General features: G+C 39.2%; 1 long non-coding RNA gene across 1 annotated transcript; it reads right to left on the reverse strand.

The window, feature by feature from the left end:
- Positions 1-5,746: 5,746 nt before the first annotated feature.
- On the reverse strand, positions 5,747-17,664 carry LOC117025327 (uncharacterized). Its single transcript, XR_004423581.1, has 3 exons — positions 16,925-17,664; positions 9,443-9,592; positions 5,747-5,965 (listed from the first exon to the last, which is right to left on the reverse strand). It is a non-coding gene; the product is annotated as an uncharacterized LOC117025327 (long non-coding RNA).
- Between the last annotated feature and the right edge of the window lie 8 nt (positions 17,665-17,672).

The following is a 17,672-nucleotide window of genomic DNA, read 5'->3' on the forward strand; positions in this document are numbered from 1 at the left end:
GAGGGGAAACTGGCCTCTCTGGGACAAGGGCTCTAGGAGTGGTGGCTGTCAGCGTTTGCTGCTAATGTATTCCAAAGACTTCCCGGCTGGATCCCCAGTCACTCCAACCCACCTACTTCCTTTTCCTGCCAGTAATAGCAACTTCTGAACACAACTTCTCTCTTCCTCCGGGCAACTGAAGAACAGAATTCAGACTGAGCTTTTCACCTCCTTAGATATACCTTTTAAAAACACACATATGTCCTTAAGGGTTTTTTGTTTTTATTTACTATTATTATTATTAATATTATTTTAAGGGATTGTACTATTACTAGCAATGCAGAAAATGGTAGGGACTGAAAAGACAAAAGGGCTTCCCCCCCGAAATCCCTCTTGTGCTATTTCATGTGAATGAAATACTACAGAGAAGAAGGGAAGACATTTTCCCCACCCCACCCCCCCATTTTGCTTTGGGAATATCTGGAACAGAAGATTCATCTGCAGCTCTTGTTTACCTGGGCATTTCATTGCTGGAGCTGAGACTTCAAGAGAGGGGGACTTTGGAGTCCACATGGGGAAATGGACTGGCAGCTGCCAAGACTAACATTAGGAGTGGGTGGGGGCTGAGGACAGCCGGGGGTGGGTGGGGAGGTTGTTCTTCCCTAGCTCAGCCTCCAGACCTCACTCTGGACCAGCTAGAGTGGGTGAAAAGACAGAGGAGGCGGGGATCTGGGCCAAAGACAGAGCTGGAAAGAAGGGAAATCTTAAATCAAGCAATTGGGAGGAAATTCCTATAGCAGACCCTGGGGTTTGAGGTGGCAGGGTTTGGCTTCTCAAACACATAGTATGTGTGGGGTAGGAGGTCGGGGAGGCGAAGTTAAGTCACCTGGGTAACTGAGCAAAGTCAGTCTTGTAAAGCCAACTGCAAAGCTCCCTTCTGCAACTAATGTGTATGCCATCTGTCTCTCTATGCCAGTAGAAGCACTAATAAATGCTACATGTTGAAATTGTTGCACTAGCTTGTATATAAAAATTCCATATGCCAACTGACTGGACTACGTGAACACATCTGTCAAAAATAGGTCTCTTAAGCACAATTTAGGACGTTCCAAAGCAGCTTTGCAACAGTTTCAGCCTCCAACTGGTATGAATTAACTCTCATAAGCCAGATCTATTCTCTCTGAGTAAAGGATTGAGCCAAATGTATAAATAATTCAAGTCAGAAACATTCCTTTGCCTTCATTATAGAATCGGTAGCAAGGTTTTTTCCCCCCAAAATTACGCTGCTGATTGACTCAGTGTTAGATGTCTCATTGCTAACATATGTTAATGTGGCCAAAATGACAAAATACTTTTTGTATTATTATGGGCTTGAAAAAGTCCATATTGTGCCTTTTTACAAGATTCTGTTACTCCAATAACATTTACAATTTACAGTGTACATTGACATGTATTAGAAGATTAGATCTCAGGTGCCAAGTGTATTTTAGGTTGAAAAGCCAGTATGTGGGAACTCCTGAGATGGCCCTTTCAGAACGGTTCCCTCCCCACAAGGAATGTGATCCTGCCGCTGGGAGGAGCTTAGATGTAAACTTCACGTGCTCAGTCTCCGCACATATATTAACTCGAGGAACTGCAAAGTTTGCTTCTTCCTTTTTTTATACTGATTTTTTCTTTTGTTTCTGTTATTAAAAATTATTTGGAAAAGCAAGTATAAATAAATAATGAATGAATGAATTGAATAACAGAATCAAGATCTTCAAATGTCTCAACATGATCAAATAACGGGAAGAGTCTAACAAAACGAAGTATAGCAGGCACGAATCCAAATCACACTAGGTCTCAGTAAACCAGAAGTGGATGTGGGAGGAATTCAGCATGTCAGCAGGATGCGTGAAGAAAGGATTCAGGATTTCAGTTCAGCACTCCAACAGCATTAGCAAGTCATTCAGGCAGCCCTGGTTCAGTCTTAGACGATGCTGGTAAGCTATCCTTCCTCGACTCCCCTTCAGACACTAAGTTCAGATACAGATGCTCATGTGAACAACAGATTGGAGTGGATCCAAACAGGGCACATGGCCTCATCAACAAGACGTAGTGCTGTCCCTAAAGGATGCCTAATGCAATGGGGGAACTGAGTCATGTGAGTGATGCCAGTTCAAGGAAACTGAGTAAGTTTAGCCTCAGAAACGAAATGCTGAGAGGAACTATTCAGTATGAGGGGAATATAATTTCGGTTACCAAACGTCTGAGGACCTGTCATATGAAAGGGAGATTCAGTCTGTTTGGTGTGAGAGAATTAGAACCAATAAGTGAACTTTACTGGAAGACGGAGTTCAGCTCAATGTAAGGGGGAAACATTGCTCTTGAACTATTAGCAGATCAGTCCTCAGTGGGGAGTGCTAGTACTCTCAGGAGGGCGGGAATTGACAGTTGGGGCGCTGCGGGGCTGCTATCACAATGGTTTCCAGTCCTCTGAAGCTCAACTCTACCCAACAGAACCTTATTCCTTAGTATGTCATTTCTCGTGTTGCTCTCTCTTAGGTATCGCATGAGGGGCATTGTCACTGACATGGAAGATACATCATGTATGAAAGATCATGGACTAGATGGCTGTGATTAGGAGACTCTCTCTCAGTTAATTCCTCCATCTCAAAGTACTATTGTGACGGGTGGCCTGCACGTGCTGTTGGCTGCCAATGGCTGCCCTGAGGATGTTGTCTATGTTTGGTCCTCAGTGCTTTGTGTGTCACTTGAGCTTTGAGAATTAAATAAAAATGGCTTATCTTTTACTGGTTAATTCTATAGAACTTATTCAACCCATCATTAGCTATGTCAAATGCTGAAAAGAAAAAGTGTCAACAATATTTGAATAAACATCTGGCATCTAGTGAAAAGCCATTTTTTCCATATCAAGCAAAAGTTAAAAGTTGATGTTTAAGAAAATTAATTTTTTTTTCAGTTGTTTTACTTTTACTTAAAACAATGTTTTGGAAACATTACAATTCATAAGTAAATAAATTATATTAAAAGTTACTCAGCCAATACAGTTACAAAGATAAATGTTAATACTTTGACTTTCAATTTAATTAAAATTTTAACTTGTAATTGTATTTTGTTGTTCTTAACACTTTACTGAATATAAAGAGTAAGTTTTATACTTATTCTCCTTATGTATAAAGCACAGACGTACATACAGTATACAGATATACAGTATATCTGTGGTATTAAAATTTCATGAGGGGTGATTAGGCAAAAAAATGTCTAAAAAGGCTCCTTAGGGGAACAATAATTTTTTAAAAGTTGAGAAACTCTGAATTAAAGCCATCTAAGCATTTTGGTATAAAAACATTTTGCTGTTTGCCAGGATGAATCCCAGCCAAATTTGAAAATAAGAATGAGTTTATTCATATTCTCTTCTTGTCCTCATGTCTTCTTAGCTTTTTTCCCACCTCAAGTTGTGCATCTTCTAGTAACAGCATCACTTTTTTTTTTCTTTTTGGGGCCACAATCCCATTCCATAACTCCAGTGGTGGTAGGTGACCCAGGCCTGGCTAGCAGTGGACATGTCACTTGACCCAGGACAACCAGAGTTAATCCTGTGACTTTCGCTGGAACTGAGAGGAGGATATCTTTTTCTGCAGGGGTTATATCTGTCAGATTGTGAGCTGGAAGCTGCTGTAGGCTCTCTTTGCCAAAACCTGGGGAAAGCCTAGCAGAGAATAAAACCAACCCAGCAGAAAGCAGAGCCAGAGAACCAAAGGAGAGAGACAGTATTCAGTCTATCACTGAGAACCTAGATCTAGTCATCTGAAGCCATCGGAACTCATGGAGTTCCTGGGGTGCTTTGTGGCTTAAGCCAACTGGAGATGTGTCTCTGTCACTAGCAAACAAAAGGGTTTTCACTTAGTAAACCTCCTCTGGCCAGTTCCTTCATTCCATGACTATTTGCCGTAGTCCAGGAACCCTTCTTTGGTTCCTCATCCAAACCTGCTTTTCCCACCTGGGGTCTTTGACCCCATCACCTGCTCCTTCTTACCTGTTACCATGCTTACTGAGTACTGTTTTGAATCTGAGACACTATTTCTATGGTAGTATTTTTGGTGCCACTTCCAATTTCTTGGTTAAATTGAGAATTACCATTTGAAAGATGTATTTTATTTCCTTTTTGCTGACACCTCCACCATAGTTGGATATGCATAGTTGCATATATATAAATATATGTAACTGACAAGAGAAAAATTCTGAAATGTTCTAAATGACAGAGGCGGGAGAGTGAGTGAAAGAGACAGGAATAATTAACCAGTTAATAGCTGTGGGCCACTAACAGAAGACCATTCACATTCCTGAATGTATGTTAGAGCTTTGAATTGACCTCCAGACGGCAACTGGCCACTACTAGACGCGACCTGCATCCCGCACAAGCAAGAACTTTCAGAACTGCTGCCTGTAACCGACCGAAAGTAGTAAATATTTCTTCCTTACAGACTGTGTACCTATCAGAGAACTGCCCCCACTTCACCTCTTCCCACCGCCTTTATCTAAAACCACTGTAAATTCTTTCAAACCAACTTACATCTTTCTCTCCCAAAAGCTAATGTATAAAAGTGCCTGTCAACTCCAGGATAGCAGACATGCTTGTCTTTTTCTCTTGGCCCTGTTGCTAGTGGTTTAGACTTCATGCCCCAGGACCTGGTCCCTTCCTGTCTAGCATTGGCTCAATAAACCTTTCTCTCAGAAAAATTTCTGGCCGTGAAAGCTTTGTGTTTAACATATCTATGTGACATTCTATCTTTATCAGCTCACTTACTGTGTATCATTAAAGTAGTATATACTGAAAGGCAACAAGCATGGACCTATATTTATGCAATTCTAGTCTGACCTCCATGAAAAAGTGCCTATTGCTAATTTATGACAGATAAACAGAAGGTGAGACTGACTTAGATAATTGTATTATAAAGTATACCTTTCACAAATATTTTTTTAATTGAACTATAGTGTATTGGCTAATATATTTTGGAATTTGTTTGTAAGGTTATAGTCCATGCATTCCCTAGCAACTGAAGCTGTTCAGTATTCCTCATGAGTATGCCATTTAATAATCCTGTACTCCATAATCTGAAATTCAGTGAATTCTAGATTTTCCATCCTACTCCTAAATGTTTTCTCCAAAAAAAAAAAAAAGAAAAAGAAAAAAAAAGAAAGAAAAGAAATTGGAATTCATAAGGCAAGGATACTAGCAACAAATATGGTTTAATTCTCTGGGTGTACAATCATTTCACATTGTCCATTTCTCTAGACACAAATCATTGAACAGCAGATCAACTAATGGGAGGTGAAGTCCCAGCCTGTAGTGTATCATTTACCAGCTTCAGTAACTGATAGTCAAAAATGGGATGGTTAAGGAAATTTACCTCACTAAGAAGATTTAGGTTGGGGTACACTACAGTTGAGGACATCCAAAGGATAGATTCAGGAGACATCTGAAAATACGGCCCTGGGAACAAGGGGCCAGGGTTTGTAATACAAATTCAAATGTCAGCAGAAACTCGATTGTGGAGGCTCAGAAAATGGCTGGACTCTCTGGAGGAGAGAGAGAGAAAAGCAGAAGGTCCTGTAGAAAGTCCAAGGTCAAGAAGAGACGGAGACGCTAAAAAGGCATTTGAAAAAAAATAAGCCAGTCCAGCATCCAAAAAAAAAAAAAAAAAAAAAACAAAGAAAAGAACAAAAGAGAAGGTGGGAAAGGAAGTCTTATAATTGAGGCAGTCTTTGTTTAGGTTGTATGTTGTATGTTATCTAGTGGTCTTCATTTTGATCCTAGTTGATAGAAGACAGATATTTGGCATCTGGTTCTACGACCAAGTGTGGTCATTGTTTTATGGCAGCTGGAAGTCATGCCTGGCCCCATGTCTGTGGGGGAACAATGACTCGCCAACAGTTGTGCATCCATAATTTGGGGGAGTGGGAGTAGGAAGAAGTATTTCACCTAAATTACATGGAACACAAGGGGTTTTGTTTTTTAATGGTACATATTTTTGGTATAATTATCATAAAGCAGCCATAATTTTGTTTTTCCAAATTTCTTATAAAATTTTAGCATGGAATAGTACCTCTGTAACTAATCATCTGTAGAACTGTCGTGTGCTTTGTATTACTAACCTAGCTTTTTTTTTTTTATGCACTGTTATACTCAGAGGTTTCGAGATATGATTATTAATGAAGCAGATTAATTTTCAATTTACTTTCAATTTATTTTCAAAGATTACTTTCAATTTACTCTAGGTAGGAGAAAAATGAAGTTATTTTATTGAGAAAAATAATAATACTTAATCAGTGTCATAAATGACATGGGATATAGCCTATAAATACTTAAAGCTTATTTACTAAGCTAAAGTACAAAAATGTTACCTGAGAAATACTGTCTTGGAAGTAAAAGTTGTACAGAAGTTAGAGGCCATCTAATCCAATCAGTCTAACCTCATAAATTCTCTTTGCAATGTAACGTCTCTACTGATTTTCCTAGTCTATGGTTGAAGATGGCCAATGCTTGTTTATTGGCTACTTTTCAGGGCAGACCTTTCTCTACCTTTAGAGATGTGGCTGGTAAGAAGTTTACATTGTCCTGAAACTTCTATGTTTTACAGAACTTCCTTCTAGACAGAGCTTTAAAATATGAAAGCTAGCATGATCCAAGTCTTTTCAAGCTAAATATCTAGTTCTTTCAGCTACTCTTGATGGTTTTACATTTTTACATTTTGGGTTCTACTATGAAGATGGGCCAGGTTGTGCTGGTATTGTTCTTAAAGCACAGGGGATGGAAAACAATATTCTAAGTAGGGAACCAGCCCAGTACAACAGCAGCACCACTGGCCTTGTTCTAGACATCTTACTTCTAGAAAACATCCTTACGATATAGCTATTTGATAGCCACATTCTATTGACTCGGAGCTGACTACTCAAAAATTTCCATTTCTACTGCGTAAGCCACACACTCCAAAAGCTCTCTCCAATGCATCATCCATCCAAGTAAGAGCTTGCTTAGTAACTTACTGAAATCAACATGTACTTTACCATAGTTTTAAACTTACTTTTCTAATTACCATGAAGAATTAAACTTTAATAGGATTTGTTATCACATCCATACTGGGTGCTTACACTAGTCTTTTGTTACTTGGTACTCTTATCTAGAAGCTCATCTATTTATCTTATACTCAATTTTATATAGTCCTTTTCTCTTTTTAAAGATGTGAATGACATTTATCTACCACTAAGCTTCTGTTACCTTTTATTTCTCAAAAAAAGTTCAGGTTTCACTAAACTAGCTATTTTGTTCATACCTACTCTACAGCTGTCAGCTAAACGGGGCTGAAGGCCCTTAAACTGATCAACTTCTCCTACTTCAGAAGTCTCTGTTGATTCAATGAATAGACCGAGTCCAAGTCCACTGAGAAGAACAGCTTTGGATTGTGTATAGCCAAACCTCTGAGAATTCCCTCTACCCACCGCAGCCCGCTCCAGCTTCAGCACTTTGTTCTGGGGAATGCACTATCTTCTGTGGCTGTTTCCAAGTGTAACCATCTTGTTTAACACTCTTCAGGAGTCCCCCACTCACTTCACTCCAGGCCCCTGCATTGCTTCTAGGGTCTCTCATAATTGCTCCTTTGCCTTTGCAGCCCTGTCTCCTGCCACTTATCTCCAAGCAAGACTTCAAAAATTCAGTCATCGGTATACCGTACCTTCTTCAAAATTTTTGGCATATCTAAGTAACAAATGAATTATCTACCTAATATTTTTTAAATAGATCAGTTTTAATTACTCAAATAAATGATTTTAAAAAAGAAATTTTGTATCTCTACCCAAAATAGCAAGTTACTTTCAACTGCCATAAAGTGAAGATGTGTTTAATTCTACCTACGCAATGCTGTCAGCTGAAGCTCTGAATTTAAACCTACACTTAAAAGGAGATTAGCAGGGCCGGCCCAGGGGCTCCAGTGGTTAGAGCTCCATGCTCCTAACTCCGAAGGCTGCCGGTTGGATTCCCACATGGGCCAGTGGGCTCTCAACCACAAGGTTGCCAGTTCAACTCCTCGAGTCCCGTAAGGGATGGTGGGCAGCGCCCCCTGTAACTAAGATTGAACACGGCACCTTGAGCTGAGCTGCCGCTGAGCTCCCAGATGGCTCAGTTGGTTGGAGCGCGTCCTCCCTCAACCATAAGGTTGCTGGTTCGACTCCCGCAAGGGATGGTGGGCTGTGCCCCTTGCAACTAGAAAAACGGCCTAGAAAACGGCAACTGGACCTGGAGCTGAGCTGCGCCCTCCACAACTAAGACTGAAAGGACAACTTGAAGCTGAACGGCACCTTCCACAACTAAGATTGAAAGGACAACAACTTGACTTGGAAAAATGGCTTGGAAGGTACACACTGTTCCCAATAAAGTCCTGTTCCCCTTCCCCAATAAAATCTTAAAAAAAAAAAAAAAAGGAGATTAGCAAATGTTTCAAAGGTGTTAAACACTGGAACCAAAATTCTCCTTACAAAAGAAGATCTGAAAAAGAGTATAATTCTATCACTATATAGTGACTTATCTGACCATCTTACCGCCTAAATCACTATATAGTGACTTATCTGACCATCTTACCACCTAAATCTGAGTATCAAGTGTGATGTGTCCTAGGCTTTGGGAAATACTACTTACTCTCGCCTTCTCAAACCGTTTGTAGTTTCATGTCTCCTTATTGTTCCACACCTAAAATGCTCTCCTCTTCTTCCCACGTAGTTGATTCCTCTAGCCCTTCAAGACCAGGGGAAATCTTCCCTGATGTGCTCTTCTAGGTGAAGTGTGACGCCCCTCCTTTATACTTTCTCAGAATCCCGTTCTGCCTGTATCAGAGCACATAACACTAAACTGCAATTAGCAGTTTATTTGTCTGTCTCCTCCACTAAACTGAAAACTTCCTCAGGGCAGGGCTAGGTCTTTCAGGTCTGAAACGTCAGCCCTGTACGACAATTCCTAGTCACTCAGTGTATGTTTATTGATATACACATGCATAAATGAATAAATAAATGCATGAATTGATCAATCAATCCATAAAAGTATATTAAGACAACAGTTCTCAAATTTTGGTGTGTAATGAGAATTACCTGGGGGGAACTTGGTAAAAATACAGAGACCTAGGCCCAGCCCCAGGCTGCTTCAGTGAGCTTGGGACTCTATATGTTTTATTAGCTTTCCAAGGTGATTGTAACACACACCAAAAGTTTGAGAACCTTTTCAGGTGAGAAAACAGGTTCAGAGAGGTTAATATATTTGTCTAAAGACTGATGTGGAAGGGAACGTGGGATACTTTGCCATTGTTCTGAAGGTTTTTAATTCAGTCTTTATAATGTGCATAAAAAGGCTACTTATTGTGGAAATATGAAGCTATGGTTCTGTTTAGTACAATACATACATAAACCTACTTACGCATTTGTTTGAATCAACAATGAAGGATGAAGTCTGTAAATTAGCCACCATACTTTAAAGCACAGATTTTTTATGTAATAACTTAACATGGGTTTAACGCAAATGTCTTTCTCATCATGTGTTCAGGAGATCTGAGCTCAAAACAGTATGCTGAAAGAAAATAACGAAGGGGTATAACATTTAAATTTTGAATTCTGTAAAACTATAGGAGACTGAAAATTATTACTCTCTACCACCTGTTTTATGTTTTATAGCAAAAAAATATCTATTATTCTCTAGGCAGCACCCAATGATTAGAGACTAATTAGAAAGGCAGAGGCTACAGCCTAGACGCTAGCACTAGTTTAGATTTTGATTTGACAATGTTATTTTTGCAAATGAATCAGAATAAAACCCTATGACAATAAAGAATCGGGAAAAGCCAAAGAGTTAAGAATGTTCCACCTACCACTTTAATACTGTATCAGCTTTAATAGAACCCTCTAAGATATAATGATCCACTTTATATTGAAAATTTATGTTGTATAATTTTTATGAAGAGAGGCTTCAACACCTTTGCTAAGATAGGGCTAGAGTCCAATTCAAAACTTTTCTTTCTGAAAAAATAAAATCATAGATGCAGACAACAGAATGGTGGTTCCAGAAGGGGTGGGAGGTGGGGGAGGATGAAGAAGGTAAAGAGAGTGAAATACAAGATGATGGTAGGAGACCAGATTGCAGGTGGTGAGCACATAAGAGTATACAGATGTTCTATTATAAAATTGTACACCTGAAATTTATATAATGTTGTTAACCAGTTACCCCAATAAATGTACTAATAATAATTTTTCAAAACCCCTTTTCTTTCTGGTCTTTTGTCACTGTGAAGCAGTTGGTGGTGCACCCTCTCTCTCCCACCTTTTGCTTCCTTCCTCCTCCTCTGACAATCTTTCCTGTTTTGCGCCCTGTCATCTTTGCTCCCGTGAATCCTTCTTCAGTGACTTTGATGGTCATTGCCTAGTTTAATTCAGGACTAAGTAAGTTGATGACAACTGAGGATGGGAAACAGTTCAAATATTACTTTACATAAGTACTGACCTCAGACAGACATGAATTCATCATTCCTGATATTTTGACACTATTCTTATATTTTCACAATTAAAACGAAGGACACTTTTTGTTACTTGTATGTTCTATGCAGTCCAAGTAAGTAAGATGCTTAAGAACTAGGGAAGTAATGAGATAAAATTTGAGTAGTTAAGGACAGATTATGTGTAGTTTTGTAGGTCATAGTAAGGAGTCTAGATTTTATTCTAAATGCAATGGGCAGCCATTGAAATGCTATAAGCAGGGGAGTAAAATATTTGCTTTCTAAAAAAACTGCTGTGTGCAGCATAGACTGCAGGGGGCAAAGTCATGAGGTAAGTTAGGGGGTTCTGACAGTAGCACAGGTGAGTGATGATGCTGGTTTGGATTAGGGTGGCAACAGTAAATATGGTGAGTAGTCAAAGTTGGGATATATTTTGGAAGTAGGACCAATAATATTTGCTGATGGATTTGATATGGGAAATTATAGGAAGAAAGGGAAGAGCTTACTCTTAGTGTTGATTTACTAGTAGGTGGGAAGTATTGTTCTGGCTTAGACATGGTGTATTGGGATGTCTGTTAGTCTTCTAGGTAGGTAATGAGCGAGCAGTTGAATATAGTGTTATGAGGTGTCAGATACATAGTTGAGATAATCATATTTCTAGCAGTCAGTAGCACAGTATAAAGGTTATGGACAGAGATTGTGGAGCAGACTGCCATGATTTATATTCAGCTTTGCCACTTAGCAGCACTGTGGCCTTAAGTAAATTACTTAACCTCTCTGTTCCTCAACTTTCTGGTTCTGTATGATGGGAATAATAGTGCCGACTTCATAGGCCAATGAGTTCAATATGTGAGGCACTAAGAAAAATGTCTAAGGTAGAGGCTGTATTATTAGCACACTGTCACCTTCAGTGCATGCCAGGTGCTCTCACTGAGTCTTCTCCCCTGATCTTCACTCCCATTCTCCTCCCCCACAAAGGTACCCAGTGGGGTGCTTTTCTTCTCCACACCAACAACCAGTTCTCTGGACACCAACTGGGTGTCCAATAATTCAGTTCAATGATGATACTATCTACCTAGAATTAGCATGAGACCCCACGTTAAAGGGGCTCTGTGACCCACAGATGCCCCCTCTAACTTCAGATGCCAGTCCTGAGTCCTGGGCCACCCTTACTGCTGAACGACTGGCTGTAAATTGGGGTTCCCACGTCTCCTTCTTCAGGTTTGGTAATTTGCTAGAATAGCTCACGGAACTCAGGGAAATACGTTTGCTGGTTTGTTAGAAAGGCTACAACTCAGGAACAGCCAAACAGAAGAGATGCATAGGACAAGGTCTGGGGGACGATTTTCGGAGACTGTACGCCCCCTCTTGGCTGTTACCCTCCTAGCACATTGATGTGTTCACCAAGCTGGATGCTTTCCAAACCCCGTTGTTTAGGGGTTTTGGAGGTTTCACGACACAGGCAAGACTGATTCAATTATTGGCCACTGGTGACTGAACTCACCCTCTAGGCCTACCTCTCCCTGGGGGCTTGGGGGTGGGGCTGGGAAGGAGAATGCCAACCCTCACCCCTCTACTCATGCCTTGGTCTTTTTGGCAACCTGCTTCATCCTGAAGCTACATAAGGGTCCTCAACACATTAGCATTCAAAAGACACTTCAAGGGTTTTAGGAGCTTTGGGCCAGGAACCTGGGACAAAGACCAAATATTATTTCCCCTTATACTACATCACTCTGATGTTGAAATATGATCTTCAATATGTATATATCCTGTACCATATATGTTGTTGTTTTGTATTCTTTAAAAAACTTTTATTGTTATGTATAGCAAATACAGAAAACTGCATACCACTTTCCAGGTCAGAAGAAAGATCCTTGCTCACCACCTTCCAGACCTTCCATGCGTTAGATGTCTCCTCTCAGTTACAATCCCCTTTCTCCTCCCAAGAATTACTACTATCCTGATGTTTATGATAATCACTTGCTTTTCAGTTTTATCACCTAAACATGCATCCCTAAACACTATTGTTTTTGCCGGTTTTCTTTTTTTTTTTTTTTTTTTTTTTTTGATATGTCTCCTAGGTCTCTTTTTATTTAAAGAATCCCCTTTCTCCTTTTTTTTTTTTTCTTTTTCTTTTTGCCTTGGAACTTATTTGTTGAAATACCAGATTGCCCTATCATTTCTTGTAACCTGAATTTTGGTGATTGCATTCTGTGGAATAATTTAACATGTTTTTCTGTCCTTTTAATTTTCTGGAAATTGATGGTTGGATCATCTTGTGGTCAAACATGAATGTATTTCTGTTCAACAAGGGTACTACAGACAAATTTAACAGACTAGGAGGTGATAATACCTAAAATAGGAGAGATAAAAAATAAAGAATATATCCAGGAATCCAGTTAACAAAGAATGCATAAGATCTTCAGAAAGTTTTCTCTACTAAAATACATAAAAGATTTGAAAAAGTAGGTGCTCTTGTTTGTAGATGTAAATATTTGGGTGGATCAGGTAAATTGGTATGGCATTCAAACTTCTTTCAAGCTTGCCTCCTTGTACTATAAATCTTGAAAAGTTAAAAACAAAATTTCCAGACATCCTTGCAGTTAGGGTTCTAGAGGTAAATGATTTCTGCCAGTTAGGTACATTTAATTAAGATTTGGAAGGTGCAAGTAAGGCAAGAAGCTTCCTCCTGCTGCTTTATTTTTTTGGCTGGCAAGCATGGTGGAGAAGACAACAGTATTTTCTGTAGCAGCTTCCTAGGGCACAGTCATTGTTTTATGGGTGTTGAGTACTTGTTGCTACAGTAACTTCTTGATTCCTGAATTGTGGCTACAGTAGTATATTCTTATTATCAGTAACTCCAGTTGCAGGGTTTTGACTCTCTCTCCATTGTCCTGATGGGTGGGGGCAATGGTAGCAGCTCCTTGACAGCCCAGTTCTGCACTATTATCCTGGTTCTCATTTCTGATGGCCCAGGCTAAAGCCTCCTTCTCTAGCCCTTTAAACAATTTCTTAGCACCAATTCCCTATATTAAATCCCCACTTAGTTAAAGTGGCCAGATCTATTTCCTGCAACTGAATGCACTCATAAAATAATTAGAGATATAAAAACTTCCCAAACTAATCTACACAATCAATTCCAATCAACAATTTAAAATAATTGAACAAAGTCTAAAATGTGTATGGACTAAAGGTCTGCAAATATGTCAATTTCAAAAAAAATGAGAAAAAGGTAATCACCCTATCATGTATTAAAAATATTACGTCTATGTATTAATTTAATAATTTATGATGCTGGGTGATGGGCCTATGAAGTTTCATTATTTTTACTTTTATGTGACTGAAATTTTCCATAATAATGTAAAAAGAATATTCAGTCTAGTGTTCAAAGAGTTAGGGTTAGAATTACAAATTTGGGATTCATCAAAATAAAGGTAACATTTAAAGCCCTGGGATTAGATGAAACCATTTAGGGAGAGTATAGATAGAAAAGCAAATTGGATTAAAATGTGAACAACTCTAATTTAATTGAGAAGACAGAGAAAGAAGATAAAGCAAAGTAGACTAAGGAAAAGCCATAAGGTAAGAGGAAATAAGAAGGTGAGATGTTCTGGAAACCTGGAGAAGAAAATGTTTCAAAAATGTGGAAGTGGGGGTGGGGGTCAGGGGGAAGGTGAGGGGATTAGAAAACAGTCGGTAACCACAAGATGGCCACGGGGTTTTGAAAATTAATCTGGGGAACGTAATCAATAATGTTGTAAAGTTTTTGTAGGGTATCCGATAGACACGTGTCCCATTTGGGAGACCACCTCAGGGAACATGTAGATGCCTGATCACTGCACTGTACACCTGAAGCTGAACAATAATGAATGCCAACTATAATTTTGTATATATATATATATATGTATATATAGGTATGTATACATTTACAATAGGCAGAGTACAGCATTGGGAGTGGAGATAGTGGAAATGGGATGGCTCGGTGCGATGTCAGAGAGATAGTGGATGGGGGGAGGGGGGTTCACAGTGTGAGGGATATAAATGATAAACGTCTAAGTAAAAACAAACAAACAAACAAACAAAAACTCATAGACACAGACAATAGTTTAGTGGTTACCAGAGGGTAAGGGGGTTGGGGGGTGGGAGAGGAGGGTAAGGGGGATCAAATGTATGGTGATGGAAGGAGAACTGACTCTGGGTGGTGAACACACAATGTAATTTACAGATGATGTATTACAGAATTGTACACCTGAAATCTATGTAATTTTACTAACAATTGTCACCCCAATAAATTAAAAAAAAAATGTGGAAGTGGCCAAGTGTGTCAAATGCTACCTAAAGTCTAAAATAAGAACTGAGAATTTATCTTTTGGATTTGTCAAGATGGAGGTTTAGACAATTGTTAGGAGAAATTCTGCTATAAAGGGGAACATAATAATTAAGTAGTGGCTGAAGAGAAACAGGTCAAAAGAAGTTTTTTCTTTTGTTCGCTTTTCAGATACCTGATACTAAGGCATAGTAGTGTATTGGTAGAATGATCTAGTTGAAAGGGGAAAGCAGAGATATAGGAGGAAAACAAGAATCAAGGTCTGGAATGAAATAAACAAAAGCACAAGTAGAGGGAATATTTTTTCCATGCGTGACAGGAGTGAAGGCAATATTTATGTTGATACATATAGATGGATAGATTTGATGGAGGGAAAATGAATGAGGTTGTTTGTGCCTATTTTCACACCTTTAACTCTCTAAGCCCCAGACAGTAATATGGGAAGTACTGTCTCATAAGATTTGTGATGATCCAACAATCAAAGAGCCAACACTAAATATTAGCCTGGTGGTGAATGGTTTTAATACTTTTAGGTCAATTTCTCCATTTACTCAACAAAATTATCAATCTCTCATTGTGCATTTAACACAATACCTCAACTGAAAATAACTATAATGGCTGGAACTTAATGGGGCTGCAGGTGCCAGAGAAGGCTTTCCTGAGTCATTTAAATTGGAAGTTAAATGAGGTGTAGACATTAAGTTGACAGAGGAGAGGTGCTAGAAGAAGAGGTTAAGGAGGTTTAGAAACAAACAAAAAGTCCATTGTGGCTATGAATCAAGGGCTAGATCACGAAGCAACTAAAGGCATGGTAACATTTATCCTCAAAGATTTCCAATACCTCTTGTGGATCAGAATGGGGCCCTTAAGAAATAAACACAATATAAAATAAATATTTCAGCTCTTGCTGAAGCAGATTCATGTCCAACTGAGATGTAAAAACAACTCATGGACTTTGATTAAACCATAAACTATGAACCAAAGAGGGCAAACAGGTTTCCCCTTTCTTGCCTACTCTATTGACAGAGGCTGTGTTGAACAGCGCTGAGTAAATGATTCTTAGACCAGTTCAAGCTCAGCAGTAAAGTATGGGAGGCAGTTATCCCTATTTGCTCTAGACAATGGGAGCACCTAAGAAATGGTAGCATGAAGTTACTCTTTTTCCATCCCTGAGCTAAGAGAGCAACTTAGTAGCTTTTGTTTAGAGTAAAAAGAAATCCTTTGTTATTTTTTTTAAAATACTGGTATATATAAATATTAACCAAAGCAGAAATCTAATAAAATTAGCACTGACAAAATAAGTAGAAGCAGCTGAACAGACTCAAAAATCGAAATATTCTTTTCTTACTATTGGGGAAACTTTAATGGTTTTCAACATTGTGCAGGTCTTAAAAATTGCAAAAGAACAGTAAAGTGGGAACCAAAGGAAAATAAGAAATAATGTGGACTACTTCCTGAAAACAGGTGCATAAAAGGTCAATCAGGTGACATGTTACTTACACAGACTCTTATGTTTATGTAAATATTCAGAAAACATCACATGACTAGGAAGTTTTAAATTGCCTCCAGTATAACATGAAGTAAGGGGAAAAGACGGTTCCCAAACAACGAAATAGTTTCAATAAGGGGTATATTTCTATATATTTTGTAATATTTCTATAGCACCCAATAGTGTTGGCACAGTCATTTTGACCTTTATCGTTAGGACAGTGACCCACATAGCTTAATAGTACAAACACCCTTTTCTTGCTAAACTTGACTCATATTTAGTAAGCAACATTGTTTTTTTGAGAAAATATCAACTGTTACAATTGTCTTTAAAATGTCCTCACAAGTTATTTTTTTAGAGACATCAGTCTAAACAAATTTACATGTGTAAACTATTCAAAAACAAAAAGATTAACCTGAATTGGAGAGAAATCTGCACCTCCACGTTTTCTTGCTACATAAAATGTATTTTCTCTAAGATTTTGGATTAAGGCTGATGATAATAGCATTTTGATTTAAATTGCCATTTTTAATATCGGTCGTTTTATGTTAAAATTGTCTTAATGTTTGACCTAGGGTTTAGAAAATTTTAACTCACACCAGAAGTTTTGCCTCTTCAAACACACCGGGCACAAATTCTCCTTTGATTAAATTAGTTAAGAAAGATCAAGTTTGTCCAACTGTGAGTCTCTAGTTGTCAAATCAATGCCAATCGATATCAAGGAGTCATCTTTTAGTCCGCTAAAGCGACAAGAGAAGGTAATTACATGCACGTGTCTACCGTGGTTAGCCATTTGCTACACTTGCAGATTACCGGGTCCCATCCCGAGTCCCACTGAATCGCTTTTTGAGGGGTAGGGTTGGGGGATGCGTTCTGTACATATTCCCCAGAAATTCCCAACCATGGTCCTGCAACCTACGAAATCACCTAACCTTGGAAAGCAAAATTAGCTTCATTGTTTTTGACAAAATGTTTTGGATAAGGCCTCATTCCGGCCGAAGGGGAAGTTCTAAAACATTCCGATGATCGATCCAATCGACATCCTCCAGCGGGCCGAGAGCGGCTCAAGAGGCGAGCGGACGCCGGGCGCCCCACGCGTTTCCGCAAACGTGAACGGGCCCTTTCTTCTGAGGGTAAAGAACTTGGGGATCGGGGCTCGACTAAGAGAGAGCCGGCTTATTCAACCCTCACTGTGCAAAGACCCGTGCTCTCTGACCCCTCTACGGACTCCCCCAGGGGTACTCGCGGTGCCTCCAGCCCAGAGTCTCCCGTCTGATCTCCAACCAGCCCACGCTGGATGAGGAGCGGACGTCCCCGCGAGACCGTCACAAACCTGGCGACCTGG

The sequence above is a fragment of the Rhinolophus ferrumequinum genome, chromosome 7 (genome assembly GCF_004115265.2).
Source record: "Rhinolophus ferrumequinum isolate MPI-CBG mRhiFer1 chromosome 7, mRhiFer1_v1.p, whole genome shotgun sequence".
NCBI lineage: Eukaryota > Metazoa > Chordata > Mammalia > Chiroptera > Rhinolophidae > Rhinolophus > Rhinolophus ferrumequinum.